This window comes from Sander vitreus, chromosome 19 (assembly GCF_031162955.1).
Source record: "Sander vitreus isolate 19-12246 chromosome 19, sanVit1, whole genome shotgun sequence".
Classification (NCBI taxonomy): domain Eukaryota; kingdom Metazoa; phylum Chordata; class Actinopteri; order Perciformes; family Percidae; genus Sander; species Sander vitreus.
Window position 1 is genome coordinate 16,809,029 of NC_135873.1, and position 27,422 is coordinate 16,836,450.

At 38.6% G+C, this 27,422-nt stretch overlaps 2 long non-coding RNA genes across 2 annotated transcripts; both read left to right on the plus strand.

Moving 5' to 3' along the window:
• Nucleotides 1-1,621: 1,621 nt before the first annotated feature.
• Nucleotides 1,622-10,368, plus strand: LOC144534468 (uncharacterized). Its single transcript, XR_013503551.1, has 3 exons — nucleotides 1,622-1,742; nucleotides 8,234-8,413; nucleotides 9,872-10,368. It is a non-coding gene; the product is annotated as an uncharacterized LOC144534468 (long non-coding RNA).
• Nucleotides 10,369-22,980: 12,612 nt separating this feature from the next.
• LOC144534469 (uncharacterized) lies at nucleotides 22,981-25,436 on the plus strand. The gene is made up of 4 exons (XR_013503552.1): nucleotides 22,981-23,042; nucleotides 23,537-23,605; nucleotides 23,713-23,772; nucleotides 24,853-25,436. It is a non-coding gene; the product is annotated as an uncharacterized LOC144534469 (long non-coding RNA).
• Nucleotides 25,437-27,422: the final 1,986 nt, after the last annotated feature.

Sequence of the window (27,422 nt, forward strand, 5' to 3'; positions counted from 1 at the left end):
TATATTAACTGTTTAGTCAGTAGTTTTAGCTAACTATTTCAGCTGCTAATGCAATACTTTTAGCTAACTATATTAACTGTTTAGTCAGTAGTTTTAGCTAACTATTTCAGCTGCTAATGCAATACTTTTAGCTAACTATATTAACTGTTTAGTCAAGTCAGTAGTTTTAGCTAACTATTTCAGCTGCTAATGCAATACTTTTAGCTAACTATATTAACTGTTTAGTCAAGTCAGTAGTTTTAGCTAACTATTTCAGCTGCTAATGCAATACTTTTAGCTAACTATATTAACTGTTTAGTCAGTAGTTTTAGCTAACTATTTCAGCTGCTAATGCAATACTTTTAGCTAACTATATTAACTGTTTAGTCAGTAGTTTTAGCTAACTATTTCAGCTGCTTAAGGAAAAACTATTTATTTCTATCATTTATTCATTACATTTAGCTAACTATTTGGAGTGTTTGCACATATATTCTCGGCTTCATGCACTTAAAGTACACAATTATTATTAGTCAGCTACATGTAAAATACACAAGAATTCTCTGGTATAGTATTATTTAGACTGTTTAGTCAATACTATTAGCTAACCATTTCAGCCACTTGTGCAATACTTAGCTGTTTTTACCTCGTCCTATGTGTCATGCGCCATCCACCACTTATGACTGTTATATTATAGTGAGTAATGAAGGTTCAGGGCAACTATTCTAATAAATGAGGCATGCAGTATATTTCAATTTCAATCAATTTACATTTTTAACAGAAATCAGGTTTGGAAAAATTTTGCAACAAATAACAGCACTACATGTGGGCCTGGTATCATCATGTTTACATTTACATTGTTACATTGTAAATGTCAACCTAGATGCCTTCTTTCTTCACATCTTTCTCGTTTTTTAGTTTGTTACATGTAGCCTAGGCTGTGTGAAAAATAAGACATTTAGTCACTTTATGAGGATCAAATAAAACAACTGCTGCATAGTTAAAAAGTCTTATCTACAAAAGTCACATGGTATCCGTGTTTCTGAAATATTGGCTGCAATTGGGCCCTGCGATCTTTGGTTACCACTTACCAAGGAGAGGTTACATATCTTCTGACTATATCTATATCCTTAAAATGTAATGTCTTCAAATGTAACTAAGCACATGCACACGCTGGTATTATGTTTAAAGTAACACACACACACACACACACACACACACACACACACACACACACACACACACACACACACACACACACACACACACACACACACACACACACACACACACACAGAGGCCCCTGTAGGGGGAGACACTGCCCTCCTCTTCCCAGACCGGTTAGAAATTCAAAACACAACCGCCTTGCACAATCTCCCGTGCTGCACCGCGGCCTAGAAAAGCCTGTGACGGTTATTTTAATTTAACATAAAAAATAAATAAAAATCACAGGAGCGATATTATTAAAAAGTAACGACAGGGATCGATTGTGCTGATCAATAGGCACATTTTGCTACGCGTGAAATATTGCTGCGCGCGCGTTTGAATTTCTATTTATTTTTTGTGTGTGTGTGACGGCTGTGTGGGGAGCTGAGGAGCAGAGCGGTTGGCGCCACTTTCAAATCCTCCACTGACACAGAATGAGAGTCCGGCTTCAAATACATTTACACATCACTTATTTTCTCTTTTTCATAATTACTGTAAGGCGAGGAATATCTTAACACCATTTCGCTTTTGGACAGTTTGGACAGTTTTTTATTCGGAAGGTAAGCAATTCAGTAATTAAATATTTTCTATATTCTTTTTCATTTTATGTTAGATATTCAGTTTCGTATCCTTTGTTAGTATGTATGGTTAGGTAATAAACATTTTGGGCTTCTTATAGCCTAGTTCTAACGAACTGCTTCTGAGTTAATTTGGTGCTGTACAGCGAAGCCGTTGTGTAACCTCCTGCTTAGCAGGCTATAATGAACTGCTGTTTAAAACAAAGGCTGTGGCGCATTACAAACAAAGCTTTACGTTGCTCTTTTGTCGGACAGCTGAGTCTTTATCCGTTTCTACATTGAAGGCTGGTCGGTTTAAAAAAAAAATAATTCGAAGCCGAGTTTGAATATATGGGCTAACATTGACATGGGAGGAATTGTTTTATATTTCTGTACAAAAGACTTTTAGGAGATAACTGAGTAAGTTGAGGAAGCGGACACTCCCCCAGTCACAGCCCCCTCCCCAAAGACCCCAGCCCACTTCGGCCGTTCACTCCGACTAAATGCGCTTTTAAATACGCTAAATTACACTTTAACCGCATTTAAACGAAACAGCTACCTCTGCTTCACACTTAACTCTAATGCAAAACTATTTTATTCCAGTTTAGATTTAGAAAAAAAACCTCGGACGGACTCGTCGGTTAAACGTTAGTGGGAACCCTGACTCAGCAGTTTACCGAAGGCTCTCCGTGTCTGTCAACCTGCCATTAACGTTACAGTGTTAGCACACTGTCGTAGTTCCGCAGCTCGTTAGCAAACGTAACAATGTTACAGGTGCAGTGAACCAAATATAAGTTCATGATTTTATCCTGCTGACAATGTATCTAAGCGTCTTTATTATTATTCATTATCATATAATAACGTTAAATGTAAATTTGGCACTACGGTTTGTGTTCTACTAACTAACTAAACATGCTCTTTCATAAATTAGTTAAAAAAAAAAGAATTCAATAACGTTACAAACATGTTGTGAGCCTTATAAAGAGATGGCGTGGAATTTTCCAGCAAAATATAAAAGAGTAATAGCATAGTTTAACTTCACTATCACGACCTAACCCATGCCATAATGTACAATAATGACAAGCCTAATCATGTATACAATGCAGAAGACTGCCAACATCATTTCATACGCATTAAATAGGAGAAATAGTGTTCTGCGGAGTAATATGTGCCTGGGACTCTGATGTTCGAATGCATTAAGCAGTCCACATATTTCTCCAGCTCCCTCCCACTGCGCAGCAATAATTAAGCCAAGACTGGTTGTTAGCATCTAATATGCAGACGTAATATTGGATAAACTGTACAAATACAACCGTCTCAGCCACACATTTGAGATGGGTGTAGATAATCATATAATGTATCCTGTCTGTTTTGCAATCATTTAAAATATGAGTTTAGTGAAGTGAAATGTGAAAAGTGAAGTGAAATGTCCTTTTAAGGGCTGAATATATTGATTATCTGTATTACTACTATTCAATAGATTTCATCAACAAAAAGGCAGAAAGTATTGCCCATCACAAGTTACAGTAGCCTAAAAGGGAACTCTTCAAATAGCTTAATTTATCTGACAATCCCCATCACAATCCCAAAATCCCCAAACTACAATCTGGACATTTTCAAAATTGCCATCCGTCTATTTATTTCAGTGCTGCATGCATCATATTGGAAGAGGTGATGCAGAGTATAACTTTAAATGAATTAACAACAAAAGGACTGATTGAGAGGATTCTTGTAATATCTTTTACTAGATTCAGAAGATCTGCCTGCCCTAAATATGAGACTATAGAGAGTTGAGAGTGAAATTTAGCATCCAGATAGTCTAGGACTCTAGTTTCACTGAAACAATCCATAATATGAATTTGCCTTTTTACATTACATTAAGATATATTGATCAACTTAAATGTGCCATCGGTTTAGCCACGTTAGGATGTTAACTAAACATAAAATTACATTGTAGTATAAATGTACCTCTCTTTTTTTATTTAAAAGGAAGACATCTATTGAGCATTTTAGCGCAGAAACTACTGATATTTTTCCTTATCAATTAAATAAATAAAACAAAATAGAAAAAATGAGTCATGTAGTCTATAAATTGTGAAAAAATCCCATATCAGTTTCCCATAGCCCAAGGTGATGTGTTCAGGTTGCTTGTTTTGTCTGACTGTCAAAAAGCCAAAGCTATTCAGTTTACAGTGAAACAAAACAGAGAAAAGCAGCAAATAAATGTAATTACTTAAACAATTAACAGATTTAAAAATGGGCAGTTTAAACGTCAATGCTGCACAAAACCAAAGCTTGGTATTGAGATTGAAATTCCTTGATACGGTATCACTGTCAGCTATTTGATACAGATATCCAGATATGTTGAGTAAACACCTGTTTTTCTACTGAAACCTTTTTTTTTTTTTTTTTTTACTTGACAAAATGGGCCTTCAATTTCACTTAGTCAGTTAATGTGATCTAAACACATACAGACACACACGGACTTTACCTTAATAAAACTACAGACTCAAATCAGGAATGATTTGATTAAAAGATGAATTAGCGTGAGAATCTGACCATTCATTTAGAACTTTTAGGTGGCATTTTAAGATTAGTCTATTACAAATCTGTGGTCAAAGTTTGGGTGGTTCCAAACAGACATTTAAAGAAACCATGTGTAGAACTCGACAGTTTTAATGCCATGCCTTGCATTATTATCACCCTGGAATGATGGGATGGTGATAGCCCGGAGCCGGGTGGTCATGAATTCAGCGTAAAATCAGAATGCTCTGTATTTAGGGGCCTCCACTGTGGTAACTAGTGTTAAACTGAGTAATGCTGGAGAATTCAGTCAATTTTGTGTCTGGCTGAGGTTTTTTTTTTTTTTTAACGTTAGAGCTCACCCACTTAGACCACAGCCTTTTTTATGTGCACTATGTTTTGTCTGTGTGTGTGCGTGTGTGCGTGCACGTGCGTGCACGTGCGTGCACGCGTAACAGAAAGGGGGTGGGCAGGGCCTCTCTGTCCTCCTGGTAAAGCAGTGTAGTTTGAGAGCAGCACTTTCAGCAGTCTGAGGGCCATCAGTGCAATTAACAGCATATTGCTGCATTATTGCCAGTCCACCTGTGTCTCCGTTTGGCCCTTTCTATTCTGTGTCTCGGTGTGCGAAAGTCGGCCTGTTGCACTCACTTCCCTCGTGTCGTTGCGTTGTGGTTTTTATTTTGCAACTTTACCCATGAAAGCAGACTGCTTAAACCAAGCGTAGAGAGCTTCCTCTCAGAGCCACACTTTCTTCATTTTATTTCCCTCCCTCTCCTCCCACCCTGTCTCCTCAGTCTTTTTCTTTCTGTCTGACAGCTGCGCAGCTTGGCTCGACGCTTGGCTCGGCGCTCGGCTCTGCAGCGCAGCAGCCCCCTCACCTCCCACAAATTAATTTTTTACTCGCAAACGGTAGCTCTGTCAGACCCCTCCTTTCACACCTGTCTCCTACACACCCGCATGGGCAACCTGATTTTTTTTCAGATTTTTCGGCGTCCCCTAAAATGTCGATTTGTATTGTAGAAAGTGATGGCCAGGGAAAAAGGCTGCAGCCCTGTAGGTTTTTATGCCTACTGAGCCTCCTCAGTGTGTCAGTGTGCGTAGCTGGGGCTCCAGCGAGGCAGCAGGCAGCACTGAGGAGGACTGGGACACACACACTCACATAGCTAGGAGGGCCAGGAAGGAAGGATGAGGGGGGGACACTCAGGTTTTGGGGGGCCAATTTTTGGGACTGGGACCAGAACCCCCCCCACCCACCCAACCCCCCCTGACACCCCCCCTCTTACTAGGAACAGAAGCAGGAGCAACCAGAAACCCCCAACAGGCCTTTTTTCTGCTCTCTCCCTGTCACTATAGTAGACTGGGTATATTCCCATTGATATGTGTTTGTATGGAGCATGTGTGTGTGTCTGTCTGTGTGTGTGTGTGTGTGTGTGTCTGTCTGTGTGTGTGTGTGTGTGTGTGTGTGTATGTGTGTGTGTGTGTGTGTTGTAGTGACGTTTTTTTTTAGGCCTGCCGTTTTTCCTGGTTTCATTTTTATTTCAATATCTTTGTCATCCTGTAGCCTTAATGTAGCACGTGTGTGTCTGTGTTTGAGCGTGTGTGTGTGTGTGAGTGTATTTTTTTATTATTATTTTTTATTATTTTTTTGAGGACTAGTTTGTGCCTGGTTCGTGTCCCTGGCCTTTTTGGTAAGAGCATCCAGAGGAGAGACAGGGACTTGTGTTCATGCAACTACCAGTGTTGTTAGTGAGGCAGTAGTTAGGGCTAGTTAGTCCTTCCATCATTTGGTTTGTGATCTCAGCAGCAGACGGTAAGTTAATCCTTTTTTCTCTGAAGCATTTAAAATGGCCTCTGTGGCTGTGAAAGGAGAGAGCAGCAGGCCACAGAGGGGAGCTTTTCTCAGCTCTGCGTTGCTTCTTTCTCCTTCCTTTCCCTTCACTACAATTTTAGTTGTGCTCTTTTTTTCCCCTTCTCTCAGTCCCTCACCCCCCTTCTCTGTCTACCTCTCTCTCTCGCCGTTTCATGTTGTTTTTTTTTTCTTTGAATGAGCCTGGAAGTTTGGGTCTGAATCTAATGCCTGTCTGTCGCTGCTCTCCCTGCTGACATGATCTCTTGTTTCAAATCCAATCAGCTTCCATCAGCCAAGCTCTTTCTGATGGACTGTGTGCTCGTATGGCTTGAAAGGGCTTGACGTGAGCAGTCCTGGAGGCTCAGCACCAGTTACACTTCTGCCTTTTCCACTTCATCATGTCCATATTTGTCTTAAATGTTGCCCCATCTTCTAAATTACGCATCTGATTTTTTTTTAAAAGTGTATTTGAATTTCTAATATTTAATTAGTGGCAGATCATTTGATGTATATGAGCATTTTTACCACTTAAATCTAACTTTTCTGAAAGTCAAAATCTTAAGTACACACAGTCGGGTGTGGTGCTTACAGGCCTTGATATGCTCCTGTATCCTGCACTCAAACTTTCTTTCAGCTTTACAGTTACAAAATGACAGCACAACCTTTGGCTTGCCGTTTCAGTATCTAATGTATTTCATAAATTTTAGTGTAGAAACAATGGTCAATTAAATGATTAGTCGATTGACAGAAAATTAATCTGAAACAAATAAAAAAAAAAACATCACTCACTCTGGGCTTTGAGAACTTGTGTGTGCATTCTTGATTATTTTCTGACATTTTAGAGACAAAAAGAAATCTGTAGATTAATTGACAATTAAAAAACAAATGTGTTAGTTGTAGCCCAATGCAGCACAACTCAAAGTTTGCACTTATATGCCATTCACATTGTAGTTCAATGTTGAAATGATGAATTCATGAACGGATTGTCAAACAATAGATAATATATATCGTTAACAATTTTGATCAATTATTCATTGAAATCATTTATCAAGCAAGAATGTCAAAGATATCTTTGGCTTTGTACTGTTGGCCAAAACATACATTTGAAGACATATACTCGGACTCTGAAAATCATGAAGAGCATTTTAAACTATTTTCTAACACCTGACTTTTTATCAATAAGTGTTTGTAGCTCTACTGTAGTTTTGTCGTAGCCTTGTCTGTAGTTTGTAATAGTGATGTCTGAGACATACATTTGCCATCCATAAAAATATATAAATCAATAAAACCAATGTGTTAATGCAATGGTGTCTATCCCTTAAACAATCTGATTTGTGAGGCCAGATCTACGATAGTACTGGATTTTTATAATACGTTTTTAATTATTGTAATGAAGTGACTTGATTTCTCTAGTATTTAATTCACTAGATTGGCCAAAAACAGACTGAGTCCTCTGGGTATTTGAGCCATTAACAATTCCTCAATTGATTTTCCAGAAAGAAATACTATAACACACTATGTATCAATATTGCCATATAAAATTACATTTTAAAGACATGTTTGTTTACACCTGTTGAACACGTTTGGCTTTGATGACGATGTTAATGTGTTCATCTAGAACCTTGTTTAAGTTGTTGAGTCTGCTCTCATGGCTCAGGGCTGGTTGGTTATGTGGCATTAAGATGGCTGCTCAGGTGATGGAATCACTTTGCTTCACAACAGCACTTCGTACATTCCCATTATATGATAGGGTTTCCCTGTGCTTTTGTTAATTTAGATCATTTTATTTGGATCCAAACCCAGTGTGAGGTTGTGCTGCTTTTTCTCTGTTTCATATCATGTTAATTGAATATTTAAAATAAATTAAGCAATTTAAAGATGTCACTTTGGTGGACACTTGAATTCTTGACATTTTATAGAGCAGATGATTAATCAGTAATCAGTTGATGGCTGTATAAAATAACAGTTAGCTGCAGCTGTGGCATTCTGTATTGGCAGTGTGGAAATAAATTACGATCTTCTTTTATTATTATTATTAATTATAAATTTTTGCATGTTCTTAAATCAAACACTAGCAGGTTAGGATCATTCCTTCAACCTGACTTGTTTTCTTTTTCACCAGCAACACTTGTGACACATGATAGACTGAGCTGCAGCTTCAGGATGGAAAACACGTGAAGTGAAAACAGGCCGCGTGTAGGGATGCTGCGCCTCTAAACTGGACCAATAAACAAGCCTTTGTAATACAACTGAACGCGGCCCCGCCCCCTCCCACTAACAGTGTTTCAGTGAGCCTCTGCAGGTAAGATGCTGCTCAGCTGATCATCTTCCCTCTGGATCCTTTCTCCCAAACTCCATCTGGTCCACTTTTTATTCTTTTTTTTTTTATTTGGGGTTATTTAACGAGTAGCAATACTGTTGTGCATATAGTTTTAACAGCAGACATTGGAAACCTGCGCTCTTCTAATTTACATAACATTTTGAGAAATTGTCAGTATTTTAAACTCAGATAGAGGCACAAGTATGAAGAGAAATATGACTAGAACCTTCTTATAAACTGATCCGTCAAACAATCTAATCGATTGTAGATTTATTTAAGAAGGTGTTTAAAACGATTGTAGATGAGATGTTAAGATGTGTTGTTGCAGTGTGGAGATAGGTATCAGTGTCCGAAGCAAAGATGGAGACACTTTTTCTGTTTCTACTATTTCATTCTGGTGTTCCTGTCCTGTTTCACTGGGCTATGGTTTATCACAGGCACAATTCCATTTCATTTGTATAACTTTCTGTGGTACTTAATTAGTTTTCTTTGCCGTCTGTCTCCTGTCTAAATAAGAGTATCTTAACTAAAGTAGCATAAGGATAAGGATTTTTTTTAAATTTTAATATGTGAAATGGGTCTGAAAAAAATACATGAGCAGGTTCATCTCCACCAAAAAGGGTTTTGTACACTAAACACAAACACAGTGAGAAGAGAATAGAAGAAAAAGGGCAAAGAAAGTGACAATATGTTTTCTTATAGTTCTGAACATAAATGCAGATTTGAATCCATTTTCCTACAGTGATTCTTAAAGCAGATAAGCAGTGTGTCTCATGTACTCTTCACTTCTGGTCCTTTTTTTTCTTCCTCCATTTTGTCCTCTTCAACCATTTTGTTTGTGTTAGATTTCCCTTCCAAATGATACAGAACATTCACACCCCACTGTGTGTGTTGATCTTCAGAATAATTAGTATTAATAGTCATTTTCGTTTGGATTGTTACACATTTGGCTGAAGTTAGCTGCTGAAAGAGATCCCTTTTTAATCAGTGTGCAGCTATTATGCATGTCTTATACATTTAAATTAAGATATTAAGGCATGTTTTATGAAAATTAAACTGATGAATTAATAGGTACCTGAATGAACATGAGAACATTTGTAAAAGAAGAAAAAAAACATGACTTGAATTTCCGTGTTGTTGGGTGTTACTTACATCTTTATAAATACTACTTAAGTAGGTTGTACATTTTTATTCACCACTTGTACATTCATTCCTGTGTATATTTTTTGAGTAGTTGTTCTTGTATTCCATCCTATTTATTTTTTCTTGTATATTCTGTCTGGTGCTGTGTGTCTTATATTTGCTGCTGTAGCACTGAACCTTCCCAATTTGGTATCAATAAGGTCTATCCAAACTGGTGTCTCCTTCCCCCCCACCCCACCCCTGAGTGTGTGCAGTGCGAGCCAGTCAGTGTGATTGACTCCTGGTCTCCGTGTCCAGGGTGCGCTCTAGCAGCACATCATGTTTTGCAGATATGAGCTGAATCACTCCAAGTCATGATGTGCTGCCACCGCGAGCCCCGGGATTCCCAACAACACGGCGGACAGCGAACAGCTCCCACGTCTGACTGCACTGACTCCTGTTACCATTCTAAAAGATCAGAGGTGATACGTGTGTGTGTGTGTGTGTGTGTGTGTGTGTTGGTTTTGCTATACTTGTGAGGACCAATTATTGAGAAACAACCTTTTTTGTGAGGACATTTTTTTGTTGTGAGGACATTTTGGGTGGTCCTCACAAAAAAAATGCTGAAATAGCCTCCTGAGGGTATAAACTTCATGCTCTGTAATTTTCAGCAAAAGTCCTCACAGGAATAGTAATTACGGAAATTGGTGTTTTCTCATGTGATCGTGAGCTCCCCCTATAGTACACACTCGTGTACTCCTGGGAGGAGGAGTCTGAAGAAGTGGGATATTTCTGATTGGATGGCTCGTTGCCTAGCTGGGGGGATTTTTTGTGATTGGTCACTTCAGTCACATGGCTACACTGTGGAGGGAAAAGGAGGGAGGGGCAGATAGAGATTTTTTGTGATTGGTCACTTCAGTCACATGGCTACACTGTGGAGGGAAAAGGAGGGAGAGACAGATAGAGTTGCAGGGTGACTCACAGAGGCCTGTGATCAGCTAAATCTCAACCATTAAAACCTGTTAACTCAAGCACAAACATATTAATGACAAAACACAATTAATTACATTAAATACATTTAGAATTCACATTATCATTAAATAATTGATCATTATTTAATTTCTTAAGATTTAAGTGGATAATGAGTCTTTCACTTCTGCAGTGAGCATAGATAAGCAGTGGAAGAAAACCTAAATTTAAAGTATGAAAATAGATTTTAATTTATAATTTGGGCATTTCTACATTAACTGTTAATTTTGACAGTTATTTTATTTAGTCTGAGTCTTAGGAGTTTTGATTTGTGCACATTTGGGTTTGTTTTGAATATGAAGTGACTATTTAATCCACTAAATTATCTTTTGATTAGGATTAATTTGTTCAGTTGTTGAGAGTTTAGGAAACTTCAGTTTAAGGTTTTAAATGTATATAATCTAAGTAATAAAGGTAAGGACAGCTGCAAATGTCACCTGGTTAAACAGCCTACTGTCGGCTTTCTCTCTTTGCAAACATTGTGTATTGTATTGTTATGTTTCGGATGTAATCCTGTATGTTTTAATCATTTTCTGTTTAAAGTATGGTTACATCACTTTCATGTAACACAACATGCGCACAATCCTGTTACCGAAATCTATTTACCTGGCAGAGGAAGAGAAAAAACACTCAGTCACATGAAGAAATTACATCATCAAGCCATTTTCTAACACCAAGAATAGACCAAAGGTAAGTCCTCTATTCTATTGTTCATATTGGTCCAATCTTTTCAGCCTTGACTGAGTGCACCACTCGAACCAATGCAACCCTGTTGCTATTTTTTTTTATTCAGTGTTGTATGACCTGTTTCTCATATGTTGCTCCTAAAATTCACTAGGACAAATAGGTGAGAAAGCATTTAGCAGGAAGATTCATAATTTAGACGTGAGGTACAAGAACAGCAGCTTCTCCAACGGCACAATTAGGAGAAGAAGAAACATGATAAGGTTACCTGGATGATCATGTTCAGATCATTTTCAATACGTTGAGCTTTTTAAACATGTAAATTGATATACTGAGTTAATTCACATCATTGAGCGCTGCTGAAAGGCAGAGTTGCTATATTGGCAGGTGTGATGCTGATGAACAGAGGAGACAGCAGTACAGTAGAAAACAAGAAAGATGTGGAGGAAAGATGTAGAAACAGGAAAGAAGAAAAGGCTAAAAGACTGCAGGATGAGCATGCAGTGTGCCCAGCAAGAAAAGTAAAAAGAAGCTCATAAGAGGAGTAATGCTAGGAAAAAGGTACTTGAAGGATTAAACACGCCTCCAGTAAGGCCTGATCCTCCAGTCAGCTCTCAACCTGGGACTTCAAGGTCAGGACAGACATTTAGGTTATTGAGGAATGCAAGTTAGTGTAAGCACAGATCATGAAGATATGTTTAAGTAAAGAAAGGTAAAGGAACTATCTGTACAATGAACAGTGAAATAGGCATCACTTTTACTTGATGGGTATAAGATGTAGTAATTTCTGGTAATTGCTTTGTTTGTTTGGGCCAAAACTACATGGGGAAAGTATAGCATCGCATAGTGATTTTTATTTTTAGGAGTACTTATATAGTAAATAATTATAGTCCAAATCCACAGACTACATTTCATTACAGAGGAGCCTTGTGAAATTTCAGATTCACATGTCATCTGTAAATCAAATACTGTACAAATAAGGCTAAAGATGCCAACTGATCCTGAAAGAACTTTGAAGTATGCATTACAGAGACATTGACCCTCATTTATCAACGCAACGTAGAAACCAGCGCAGATATGAGCGCAGAAATCCTCTTACGACAGGCTTCACGTGTGACTCATGAAACGTTCGTATCACAGCAATCAGAGCGTAAGAATGGACGTACATTGATAAATGCAACGGCTGGAAACGATCGTAATTTATATGTCACGCCCCAATATATTCTGGGTTTTGAGGCCTCGCCCCTACAATTTACAACATGGTGAGACGTAATCTGGCTGAGAAGCGGCACTTTTCAGAGGTGGAGATTGAAACCCTGATGTCTCAGGTTCATTTGCACTAACGTGTGTACTATTTGGCAGCCTGAGAACTGGGATTAAGGCTGTAGAAAGAATGGAGAATGGAAAGAGATCACTGATGCAGTCAACAGTGTTGCTGTGGTAAATCGGACTCCAGCTGACGTTTATTTAATTTATACATCCTTGACATATGTATGCTATAGTCCCCATAGTAATATACAGGCTTATACTGCAATCTCTTAGGCCTACATGGTTTACCTATATTTAAATAAACACACAGTAGCAGAGTTTATGCAGTGTCTTTCATTTTACTCGTGTTTTTTTCATGAGTCAGAACCAGGCAACAGCTGTGAGGGAGAGCGTGTGTCCTCCGCCCCCCGTGCTGGACCACCACCCCGACCCTGTCTCCTGACAGCAGAGGGGCTGGAAAAACAAGCCAAAATAACTCGGTCAATGGCAGAAATAAATCGTTCACTTGTGGCCATTAACAACACTTTAAAAGAGAAACGAAAACCTGAAGAATAAATAAAATGTTGTGCATCATCATGTTTCCTGTATTGAGTATCATTGCCAAACATAACACTATACCTTTTAAAAGCGAGGAATAATATCCTGTCTCATTCGTATAGCCCCAGTTGGGGCTGTGGTGGACACTGCTCTCTGGGCATCGGGTCATCTGGCTCCAGAATCCCACAGGCTAAAACTATGTTGCAGACTCTTTCTGCCGTGTATAGTAGTGTCCCCCCGCTGATGCAAGACCATGAGCTATCTGCCCTTAAGCAATCCGATGGGGCGCTCCACCGTGGCCCGTGCGCGTACGTGTGCACTGTTGTACCGACGAATAGAGGTCTTTTAAAAGAGCCAGATCTGCTATTGCTGATAAGTGATCAACTGATGACTTCTCCTTCTCCTGTTATACTTTTTATATGCTGCACCGCATGTCCACACTGACTCGAAAACTTGCGTACACGAGTTCAGACCAGATGTGAGTTTTTATCGCAGCCTACGCTCATATTCAAATTCATAAATCCCTTGCTTTGCGTAGGAATCGGCGTACGCCCATCCTACACCTGTTTTTGGTCGTACGCACGTTTCATAAATGAGGGCCATTGACCCAATATTTACTGTCATGTGAACACCATTTAAGATAGATGTTAGAGCTATTTGTTACACCTCCTTTAGTGTACTCACCGATATCTACAATATATGCATTTTCACCAATGAAACAGTATTGTAGCTATCAATATGATGATATGCTGTTTTCTATGACTATCAAGTATCACTCCATGCACCATGTGTTGCTACTTACTACATGTGTATCTATTAATTAATGGGTAACTACCCTCAAATAAGTTGCTACTGAGAAATCAATAATGAAGAATTTATGTTGTTGTAGTTCATGGCTGGCAATGTCTATTTTTGCTGACTGTTGAAATGGTTAAGTGACAAAATATTTACACATACATATGTTTGTTTTAGACAATGTGATCTTGGGAGAAGAAAAAAGGAGGGCTGCCAAAGCTAAATTAAACAGGGAGGTGCAGAAACTACAGGATCAGTTGAAGTCAAACCGTGAGCAGAAAAAATACAGAGTGGCTCTAATGATTGAAACATGACCATCCATTGCCAAGATCCAGTAAGATGTCAGTAAGTTGCTTAAGCAAATCTCAGGCACCTCCAGTAAGTGGTCTTGTTCACATGTTTATTTTTTAATCATTCCTCCTCATCCTGTTAATCCTTTATCAAAAAAGATAAATGAAAATATATATTATACAACACTCCTGTGGTCCTGAGTATTTATTTGTCACATTGATGTCATGTTCTACAATCAAGAGTAATCTAGCCATTCTACCCTGTCACTCGAATTTCAACCCTGTTACCATACAATTTTTAGTAAAATAATCTGCTGTTAAGAGCCTGTTGCCATAGGGGGAATACTGTTTGAATGAAGGACACATATTAAGCCATATTAAGCCTGTATATAATATATACATTTACTGTGTGTGTGTATATATATATATATATATATATATATATATATATATATATATATATATATACACACACACACACATACATACACATATACATACACAAAGTATATGTGTGAAACTTGCAATGTGCTCAATTCAAAAATAAATAGTATAAAATAAAGTGCAAAGAAAGTATTGTTGGGATATTTCTCATGCTGCCTGTGTCTCTGTTTGAAAGGTCACAGCCAGGGCAGCTGAGGAGGTGACACACTGCAGGTGGGGGGAGGGGAGAACAGTTAAGCACCTAACTACAGCACCAAACTTTATTCAAATAAACTTGAACCTTAGGTCTTGTTTTCTGATGTTAAATAGTCCAGCAATGAAGTGATATCAAAACAGTAAAGCCACAGTATGAGAGCCTCTTAAATATTATCTACATTTACCTTACATGCATTTATGTTAAACATGATTTTGTACAACTATTGTGACATACTGATATAAAATAGAATATAAAAATGTTATAACCTCAATTAAAAATAAAGGCAAGGCAAAAAACAGCGTAAAATAAAGTGTAAAGGTGTGTTGAGATATTGCTCAAACTGAATCCAAGCTCTGCAGCCTGTGTGTCTGAAAGGTCACAGCGAGGGCAGCCAAGGAGCACATGTCAGGTGGGGGAGGGGAGAACAATCAAGCACTTAACCACAGCACCAAACTCTCTTCAAATTAACTTGAATCTCAGGTCTTGTTTTCTGATTTTAGATAGTCCAGTAATGAAGTGATATCAAAATATTAAAACCACTGTATCAAAATCTCTCCAATATTATTTAAATTTATGTTACATGCATTTATATTTAAAATGATTTTGCACAAATAATGTGAAATACTGATTTCAAATTTAATGTAAAACAGTAATATTCCTAGTAAAAAAAAAATAGTGTAAAATAAAGTGTAAAGGTGTGTTGAGATATGGCTCAAACTGAATCCAGGCTCTGCTGCCTGTGTGTGAGGAGAGGCTGACATGAGGCCACACAGGGAGGGGGAGGGGAGATCAATTAAACACCTGCACTGCAAACTTTTTTTTGCTGCTAATGCTGCATTCAAGGGACATGGGAATTCTGCTTCACTGTCCCTGACTGAAGATACAGAATTTCAAACTAAAATGGAGAACTGCTGAGGCTACGTTATGTCGTAGTAAAAAACTCTATTTTTGTTTTCATTGTTGACTCTATTTTGAGTTGAAACATTTTGTAAAATTTCTTTACAACATGGATTACAGTTGTGCACTCTCCCAGTGGACCTAAATGCATCGTCAGAAACATGACGGAGGTGTTTTATGCAGGCTGCAGAGACTCAGGGAGCAGCTGCACATGTGCTAGGAAATTTAAAGAGGCGAAAACAACAGCAGGAAAGCAACAGATTATTAACCCAGGTAAGACATTTTTTATTTATATTTAAACTAGGCTGAGCACAGAATGAAAATAGTTTTTTTGAGGGTGGGGGGAATGATTTTATTTTGATTATCAATGTATTGTTCTAACTTTAGTTATTTTTGAAGCATACATGTCTAAAGTTAGCAGTTTGTGGATTTTATATGTTTTTTTTCTGTTTTGATATCAAAAACAGAGTTGTTCACACAACACAGGACATTTAAACACGTCACTTTGGACATTGTTAGCTGATTTCTGTCACAATACAGACTAAACAATTAATAACTTAATCAATAATTGAATACTAACGTTAATCATATTAGAACTGTGTATTATGATTATGTAAGTGATACTAGCAATAGTTGCAATGCAATTCTGTGGCTCTCATGTTAGGTTATTAGTTATAACCCTAACACTGCCATTTACATAGATAAAAGTATACCAATTTAAATTAATTGATGACATTCATAGTGGTGATCTTGCTTAAATACAATTGTTTGTTTCACAGATAATGGAAAGAAAGAGAGAGCAAGAAAATGAGCTGGTATGTATCATATGATTGTATACTTATAATTTGTACCACACTTTTGTGGGTGTGCAATTAAACCTTTATATCTGATAACTTGATGGAACCACATTTACACTAGGGCTGGCCTAAATGTCATTTTTTTAGCTTTAAAGCTGCGATAGTAATAAATAGCGAATAAATAAAGCATGTCAAAAAAGCGCTCTCTCGAACGGCACAGTGGAGATCATGTCCGAGTTCTGTGCCGGAGTCCAATCTAATAATGTAATGTAATTAACCTTTAATGTATCGTGTCTGGGCATGGCACGGAGCGATCACACTGGTCAAACGAACCAGACTTTGGGGTTTAAACGTGCTTAGTCACCGAACGGATCACCTAGTGTGAGTACGCCCTAAGTGAGGGAGGAGACTGGAGTTAGAAAAAAGAGGAATATTTATTGCAGGGTTGAAGGGATTGGCTATTGAGCCAGAGAAGAGCGAGGCAGACTGGAAGACTAGATGCAGAACCGGGTTGTTGGCTGCTGTGCAGAGCAGGAGTCCAGACTGTTTACTGGTTAACTGTTTTGATCTGTAGGCTAATGAAATTAAGCAATTGTAAAGGTAATAAACGCCATAACTGCCACACTGCCATTGTCACCACTCAGTTTAAAGTGCTCCCACACAGCTGAGGGCTTCATTTTGTTTTTCCTTTGATTTAAACTGGAGCATTATGTTCACTACTTTTAGCCGCGCTAAAAAACCTGAATGCGTACCCAACAATCGAATATTCAAATATTCGGGTCCGGTTCAGCCCTAATTTACACTTCATTACGTACCTCTTTGCAATGAAATTCAGCAGCTCGGCTATAAATTCTACTTTGGTTGTACAGTATGGAAAGTGGGGATATGTCCCTACCACTAAAATTGTCCCCACCACTAATGTGTTATTAATTGCATTTGTGTAAAACGTTACCCCCATGTGCAAGACAAAAACTGGAAAAATATGGTTGTCAGTGACAGTGTTATTACATAGCGGTTGTTCATTCAGTCATCAGAGAGCACTCAAGACAGGCAGAGATCTCGAAGCAGACAGAGAGGGCAAGAGCGACATAGCCCAGGCCAGGCAGAGGGAAGAGAAAGAGGTGACACGGTAAGCATTTTAAATATGAGCAGTAATGGTATCTTACAGAGCCACACTATGTTTGTCATTAACAGTCTGTTACATAGTGGTTGTTCCAGTCAAGAGAGAGCTCAGGCAGAAGAGAGCTGACACGGTAAGCATTTTTAAATATAGAGCAGTAATGGTATCTTACAGAGCCAGCACTATGTTTGTCATGACAGTCTGTTACATAGTGGTTGTATCATTCAGAGTCATCAGAGAGAGCTCGAGGCAGACAGAGAGGCTCGAGGCAGACAGAGAGCTCGAGACAGACAGAGAGAGGGCAAGAGCGACATAGCCCAGGCCAGGCAGAAAGAGGAGAAAGAGGTGACACGGTAAGCATTTCAAATATGAGCAGTAATGGTATCTTACAGAGCCACACTATGTTTGTCATTAACAGTCTGTTACATAGTGGTTGTTCATTCAGTCATCAGAGAGAGCTCGAGGCAGACAGAGAGCTCGAGACAGACAGAGAGGGCAAGAGCGACATAGCCCAGGCCAGGAAGAGGGAAGAGAAAGAGGTGACACGGTAAGCATTTTAAATATGAGCAGTAATGGTATCTTACAGAGCCACACTATGTTTGTCATTAACAGTCTGTTACATAGTGGTTGTTCATTCAGTCATCAGAGAGAGCTCGAGGCAGAAGAGAGCCTCGAGACAGACAGAGAGCCCGAGACAGACAGAGAGGGCAAGAGCGACATAGCCCAGGCCAGGCAGAAAGAGGAGAAAGAGGGAACCAGGTAAGCATTTAAAATATGAGCAATAATAGTATCTTTTAGAACCACATTATGGTTGTCAGTGACAGTCTATTACATAGTGGTTGTTCATTCAGTCATCAGAGAAAGCTCGGGGCAGACAGAGAGAGCGACATAGCGCAGGCCAGTCAGAGAGAGGAGAAAGTGGTGACCAGGTAAGCATTTAAACTGTGAGCTATAATAGTATCTTTTAGAGCCACATTATGGTTGTCAGTGACAAATGTCTTTTTATTTATCAAAACATCTCAAAACATTGTTCTAAGAGAGTAATATCAGCTTGACTAGCTTTATATCTATAGTACCAGTTGTTTCCAGTTGCTCACAACATGATTGCAGAGAACATGGTCCTTGTAATAACCAACATATATAGATACACTTTCTGTATGTGTGTTCAAGGACCACCTTGAAAACTAGATTGTTAACCTCAAGATGGTATCCTTTCATTAAAATAATTGTCAAATAAGCACAATTAAACATAGCATCTATGTAGATGGTGTCAAGATGTAATATACGTTCACGGCCACTTCATTAGGTACACCTGTGCAATCCAATGCAACAGCTCTACCATAAATTCTACTTTAATGAAGCATATACTTTTTCCAGTTGTTGACATTGTCAGAAAGGGGACATGGGAATTCAATTATACTTTATTTTTTATTATTGAGGTCATGGTGGGTGGATGTGCAAAAGAGATGTAGTTCTTAAAATTCTTCAGTTTTGTTGAAAGACTGGAACTGGCATGAGGATTCCAAGTGATGATTGGATGTTCAAAACTGAAACAATTGCAAACACTGTGTTTGTTTTGACAGAATCTTGGTACTACTGATGAATCTGAGTCAGACAGTGATGATGGAAGTGAATATGTGCCTTCACCCAGCTCCTCTGACAGTGAAAACTGCAGCTTATATGAAGATCCAATGCGGCTATCTGATTTCCCAAAGGATACTGAAATACATCTGAACAGGATCAACACTAACTTCACTCAGAAAGTTGATGAACTGGAAGGTGACACTGCTGACCTGGAACATGAAACAGATGAGGGAGATGATGAGAAGGAAGAGGGTATGTCAAACATAACAGTGAAGAGGTGCCAGAAGGGAGAGAAAAGGAAATGGGACAAAAAAACATTACTGCGTTTATTGCAAAAAGCCACAGAGTAAAATTGCACGTCATTTAGAGAGAAAGCACAAGCAAGAAAAAGAGGTTGCTATTGCAACATGCTTACCCAAAAATTCAAAGAAACGGCGTCTGTTGTTGGATCAGCTTCGCACTAAAGGTGACTATAACCACAATGTAACCGTCTTGCAGAAAGGACAAGGGGAGTTAGTGACCTTTAGACAACCTTCAGAAGAAATACAACCAAATGAGTACTTGCCCTGCAATTATTGTTATGGATTTTTTTAGAAAACGTGAGCTCTGGAAGCATGAGGTTTCCTGCAAAAAACAAAATGGTCTCCCTCTGGAAAAATCCATGAAAAGAAACAGAGTCCAAGCTGCAGCTTCCTGTCTCATTCCAATAAAAGGAAATACAACAGAGAGATGTTCTAAAATCATTAGTAGGATGCTGCATGATGAGGTGTCTCTTGAGGTAAAAATTGGATGAACTTATTTGTGAGTATGGTGACAGATTGTTGGAGAAGCATGGGAGTGATCCATCCAAAGATGGCTATGTAAGTCAGAAAATGAGGGAGTTGGGGAGATTTGTGATCGCTGCAAAGGCACTAACCACAAAGGTGAAAAAAACTTGGGGATATCTTAGTTCCACCAATGTTCAAGTTGGCTGTTGATGCAGCTAAAAAAGGCATCTGGCTACACTAAATCAAAAATATCGCTATGATCGACCATCTCTTGCTGTAAAAACTAGGACACTCTCTAAAGACAGTTGGTGATATCATGATAGGTAATTATGTAAAAGCAGAAGACGAGATAGCTGCAAACAGGGTGAGGAGCTTCCTTGGGTTAGTGAGCTCAGAATGGAACCACTATGTTTCACATCGTGCAAGGACAAATCTGGAAGAAAACAAGTGGAACAAAAAGGAAATGATCCCTCTCACTGAAGACGTAATTCAACTTCAAAAATATCTGAAGTCCATGGAAAAAAAATGCCAGAGAGAAACTGATAGAAGGTTCTGATCCCAAAGCTTACAGCGTGCTAAGTGAAACCATCCTCTCACAAATTATACTGTTTAACCGGAGGCGACAAGGCGAGGCAGCTAAAATGCTACTTGAAACATATAAGACCAAAAACACGGAGGCACTAAATGAGGGACGTTATGCAGTGCTTGTCAAAATTGGAACGGGACTTGAGTAATGACTTCACAAGAGTTGTGATAAGAGGAAAAAGAGGTCGAAAAGTACCAGTGCTGCTTACCAGAGAGATGACAAAATCACTGGATTTTCTCATTGAGCACAGGATGCAGGAAAAATGACATTCTTGTCACCAACAAATATGTCTTTGCAAGAACAAATTCAGACTCCCATATAAGAGGTTCCGACTGTCTGCGAAAAATTTGCAAATCTGTGTGGTGCAAAATATCCTGAGACCCTGACCTCCACTCAACTAAGGAAGCACATAGCAACTCTCTGTCAAATAATGAACCTAAAGGATCATGAGTTGGATCAGGTGGCAAAATTCATGGGACATGATATTCGTGTTCATAGAGAGTATTATCGCCTAACTGAGAACACACTCCAATTGGCAAAAATGAGCAAACTGCTTATGGCGATAGAATGTGGAACTGCTGTCTATAAAGGAAAATCTCTTGATGAGATTGACTTTGAATTAGAGGGTGAGTATTGTGCACTCACACACACACACGTTTTTACATTTTGGAAAGTTGTATCAATATACACTGTTAGGGAATCGTGATAACTGAGAACATTTGATTTATGCTATATAAAACGTTTCTCTTTTGTGTTGTCATTACAGTGGCTTTGTCTAACAAACCCAACCAAGGGCGCACTTCAGAGCGCATCATGGTGGAGGCATCTCCTAGGCAAGAACAAGATGGTATGCAAGTAATTATAATAGAGGTCAGGGTTCAAGTCAAAATGTTTTGCCACAATAGGCCTGAAACCTATTGGCCCGAAGATGGTTTTTCCTGGCCCGATGTCCAGAATTTGTAATTACCAGTATTATTGTAATCTATTATTTACCTATTTCATTCGTAATATTGTAGGTTTCCCTAGACGTTGCATGTTTGAGTTCTGATGCACAGTGGGGTGACTTATTGTCACAAGGCTTATGTTTGACCTGGTATGAATTCTAGATCATATTGTAGTAGATATGGAAATCAGAATCAGATTTATTGGCAAATAGGTAGTCAGAGAAAGGGAATTTTAGTGTTGTGGTGTGTAACAGTTAAAAGTATACACAAAATTAAAATAAATCCTAAAAAAATATAAAAAGAATATTAAAGTATATAAGAAGAGAGATAATTTATTGAGAGGTGCGTGTGGAACTGGAGCAGATCAAGTGTATGTCGGCATCAGAGCGAGTGGTGTAAAAGCAGAGCAGTTAATGGGTAACAGCAAGAAGTGTAAGAGCATGTGTTTGCCTGGGTTTAACAGGTGGTTGCTACAGTGGTATTTTGAAGTGACCAGGATGCATTAGGTGACTGCTAAGTTTTTTCAAGAAGTACATTTTGCTGTGATAATCAAACTGACCAATATGGATGTAGCTCATAATGTCTGATGTTCATTTCCTTCTGTTACAGAGCTATCCAGAAGCCAGAAGCGGAGACCTGATCCAGATGAGCCTTCTGATGCAGACCAAGACTCAGATGGTATGTAGTGTGATCATCTATAGCTTTTGACTTCTTGGCATGAAGTGTACAGTAGGTTATGACTCAGTCTGTGTATATATCATGGGGTTTCTCTTCTCTTCACCTAGAAGGACCCCGCACACACAAAGGCTAAAGTCAAGAGGTCATCCAAGGCTGAGAGAAATGGTAAGCTTGTTTGTTGCCAATATAGAACCACCTTGTACACCCTTGCAACTACTTGGACATACCCTAGTAACCACCAACTACACCCCCAGCACCCCAGCCGTGTTCATGTACTTTTTGAACTGCCTTAACTACACCGCCCTTGGGTCAATACAAGCCTTTTAAACATTACAACATTGTTAAAAAAAAGTGATATTTCAGCCTATCAGGTCAACTCATGTCTAGTTTGAAAGTGAAACAACGATATAGATTGATGTTGGTCATTTTGTAACATTGTAAATGGTGCCCAAAGTACACTATTTTGGCAAGATCAATATGTGGTTTCCAAGTTTCTGTATTGTCACTGTGAAACCTCAAGAGAAAGCCACAGTGCTCCAATCTGAGTAATCTTGGTATCTGTTTTCTACCAATTTTCTGAGCTGCACCTGTAGCTGTAGCTCATAATGTCTGATGTTCATTTTCCTTCTGTTACAGAGCTATCCAGAAGCCAGAAGCGGAGACCTGATCCAGATGAGCCTTCTGATGCAGACCAAGACTCAGATGGTATGTAGTGTGATCATCTATAGCTTTTGACTTCTTGGCATGAAGTGTACAGTAGGTTATGACTCAGTCTGTGTATATATCATGGGGTTTCTCTTCTCTTCACCTAGAAGGACCTCACGCACACACAAAGGCTAAAGTCAAGAGGTCATCCAAGGCTGAGAGAAATGGTAAGCTTGTTTGTTGCCAATATAGAACCACCTTGTACGAAACGCCGTGAGTCAGATGAGCTACTATGGACATACCCTAGTAACCACCAAACTACACCCCAGCACCATCAGCTGTGTTCATGTACTTTATTGATACTGCCTGTAACTACATCGCACTTGCAGTCAATACAAGCCTCTTTAAACATTACAACGATTGTTAAAAAAAAACGTGATATTTCAGCCTATCAGGTCAACTCATGTCTAGTTTGAAAGTGAAACAACGATATAGATTGATGTTGGTCATTTTGTAACATTGTAAATGGTGCCCAAAGTACAATATTTTGGGCAAGATCAATATGTGGTTTCCAAGTTTGGGTATTTGTCACTGTGAAACCTCAAGAGAAAGCCACAGTGCTCCAATCTGAGTAATCTTGGTATCTGTTTTCTACCAATTTTCTGAGCTGCACCTGTAGCTGTAGCTCATAATGTCTGATGTTCATTTTCTTCTGTTACAGAGCTATCCAGAAGCCAGAAGCGGAGACCTGATCCAGATGAGCCTTCTGATGCAGACCAAGACTCAGATGGTATGTAGTGTGATCATCTATAGCTTTTGACTTCTTGGCATGAAGTGTACAGTAGGTTATGACTCAGTCTGTGTATATATCATGGGGTTTCTCTTCTCTTCACCTAGAAGGACCTCGCGCACACACAAAGGCTAAAGTCAAGAGGTCATCCGAGGCTGAGAGAAATGGTAAGCTTGTTTGTTGCCAAAATAGAACCACCTTGACGAATGACGTGAGTCAGATGAGCTGCCAAGGCAAAAAAAAGCAGAAAACAGAAAATCAACAAGCAACATCACTAAGCTATTAATAATTGATAATGGTCTGTCACTGCATCGATGCAGAATCAGCCGCGTCCCACATCGCGATGTATCGTAAAACTTATTTCAACACCCCCTAGTTTGAAAGTTAAACGACGATATAGATTGATGTTGGTCATTTTGTAACATTGTAAATGGTTCCTAAAGTACAATATTCTGGGGAGATCCATATGTGGTTTCCAAGTTTGGGTATTTTCACTGTGAAACCTCAACAGAAAGCCACAGAGCTCCAATCTGAGTAATCTTGGTATCTGTCTTCTACCAACGTGATTAAGCTTCAGTTACTCTGATACTGTAATGCTCAATTATTCTGACTCCTCTTTCCCGAAGAAACAACAAAGTCTAAGCTTTCAGGAAAGCCTAAGCTTATGTTTGTTTTCAAAGGGATTGAGGATGCTTGTTAAAGGGTTAACTACTTGAAATTCCACTACAAGAACTATTATAGCAAATAGTACTTCAACTACTGTTACTCTCACTACAGCTGCAACTACTAGAAAGAATACTGCCACTTAAAATAGTCCAACTATTTTTTCATGCTACTACACCTGCTACATCTGCAAAAGCTACAACTATTAATGCTGTGGATGATAGAATTACTACTACTGCCTCCACTGATACTACTGCATATGCTACTACTTTATTACTACTACAGTTTTACTTTTTTCTTCAATTTAAGTGTAGTTCATTGCACATATAAAATAATGTAATGCAGAAGAACAGTGAAGGCAACATGCATACATAGTGATTTAATTGACATTAACAAAAAAAATCACATCTACTTACCTCTACCTGCCTACTGACCGACTTACTCACTTGAACTAGTCAGTTACTTTCTAACTATACTTATTTACATACAGGCAGGCCTGCTAATGATTGCTTGCAGTCATAGTTCATTCTATGATTTCTTGATTTTGGTGGAATAATGTGTCTTTCTGTTTACTGTTTTTTTAGGTTCTACTGTGCAGAAGAAAACTCAAAGAAGGCCCTGGAGTGATTTGGGAAAAAAAAAGCAGTTTGGCGGCAACTTGGAAATTGCATAACTTTATTGAAAGTTCCTGGTAAAGACAAGTGCATAGAGTGCATAGATGCAGAACCAGCACTTCAGAGCAGACACTGGAAAGATATAAAGAATCATGTACATAATACCATTGAAACTAGAAAAAAGAAGGTATCACGCAGTTAACTTAGCATGTTTGTTCTTCATCTGCATTACGTTTGGCACACAGCCGCAAGTTCAAGTGCTGTATACAGATGTGAGTAGTTAAATATTCAGTGTCTAGTGTGAAAATGTTCATTACTCAGCTAATTTCAGAAGTAAACATTTATTATTAAAATTTGTTATTTCTCCTTGTCGTAGGAACAATATCGGCTCAGGTATGTCTCCTGACTTGTTTTGTTGAAGCTGAAATTCAGCAGTGTTTGATGTTCAAGTAAGTGTCGGTGCTCTGTTACAATTTCTTACCCGGCTCGTTACAGTGTACTTTTGTAAAGCCCAAAATTTGCTTTTGCAGAATAAATTTTCTGCTGATTTATTATTTTGGAGTTTGTGTTGTGATGGAGGTCAGAGCTTTCATCTTAGCTGAGGTGAAAGTCCTGATGAATGATTTACTACACGACCCAATAAGGCTTGTAATACTTCATTTGAAAATGGGAAGTTCACTCAACTGCTATAATTAAAAAAAAGTCTTAAATTGACCTTGTCTGTGGCACCCGTCATCAATGTAAATCATTTTTAAATCACAATATTCTTAGTCCCTTTCCTCTGATTTGAAAAAAAATCATAATGATAAGGTTAATTTGTTTGAGTTGAACTAACCCATCCAGTTGACCGGGTCTAGTATGTGTGCAATACTAACAACGCCAGATCAAGATCAGACCCAACTGCATAGCATTACAGTAATCAAAGTGAGACCTGAAAGATACATGGACAGTAGTTTCTGGGTCAGCTGTACTTATTGTGGGCCAAAATATATGGGAGTTTTGAATATGTCTAGCTATGAGTTTATCAAATCATAAAATAGTCATTAAAAATAATTTGTCATACACTGATGATCATTGCATACTAAAATTTAATTTGTTTTGAAATGACGAGGTGGATAGCTTCTTCCAACACTGCTGTAGTGTTACAGCAGCTTAAGACATTATAAGTTAATGAAAAAATATAAAGTTCATAAATATACAAGGAATAATATAACCACATAATAAGGGTTTAATAAGCTTCAGTGAGTTAAATATAGCAAAACTGTTCTTTGGTCTAATAGGTTCAGCACATATGATAACTAATCAAAATTGCTCCCAAAAAAGCCTTAGAAAGCAGATCATGTGATCTGAAATCTGCCTAGCAACCGTCCGGTCCTCACAACACCCACCAACTTCACCAGTTGTGTGACCATCGTGTGTTTAAACATTTGAAGTCATTTTCTGGTTCTCTACTCCCATCTAATGGTCAAACTATTTTTTTCATCCTCCTAGTGTGAGCAGAAAGGGGGGTCCTCACAACATGCTATAGGGTCATGGTCCTCACAAATATAGCAAAACACGTATGTGTGTGTGTGTGTGTGTGTGTGTGTGTGTGTGTGTGTGTGAGAGCAGCTTCATCTGTAGCACTGTCCACTGGCACATGAGTTCAGTGCAGGCCTGGGTATGGTACAGCAGCAGAGTTTTATCCAAATTCTGTATGACCATAAGGTAGAAAAAATGTAGAAAAAACATGTAAAAAAGAAAGTAATTGATTTTGTAACAATAACCATCACAAATCTAGAGTGTGTTTCCATGTTGGTGTGTGTTAGCCGACCTGCGATCCTTTATCCACCACACTGTGACAACCACTGTCCTAACAAGGCGTTCAGTCTGCTCACCTGTTCCCACTTACATAGGGACTGTCCATAAATGACAGTATCCTAAAACAAAACCAAATAAGGCAAATTAAACATCAAGGAAATTAAACATGAGTTGTGAAAATTCTTGAAAGGTGAATTTGTGTTGGAAACAACACCAAATTGCAACTGATTGGCCAATTTTATAACTTATTTTTAGGAAAATGAGGTAGATTGAATGAGATAATTGACTGAATGCATTTTTGTCAATAATCATTAAGTAAAATGACAAACAAAATAAGACATCTTTTTCACCTCACTAATAAGCCGTTGGGTGTAAAAGCCAAGGGTCTGTGTCAGGGGTTTGAGTGGTGTAATTAGTGACTGGAATAAAATGTTAAAGCTCCTACTGTACGTTACATAAGGGCTAACAGCAGGGAGACCTTCGTATTAAATAACTGTGTTCCTCCTCTCCATAAACCAATTTCAATATTGGGGGAAATTGGTAATAAAATGAACCAAGGTCAAGTTTATTACAATAACACATTTGAAGTGCATCTTCTGGTGAATTACAACGGAGCCGGCCAGGACTCGTATGGTAGAAAAGAAGTTGGTGTGCATGGATTATTAATAAACTGCAAGCATGGTTCAGGGGAAATTTGCAACATGTATCTGGCATTCAGAATAAAAGTGGTGAATTGCATT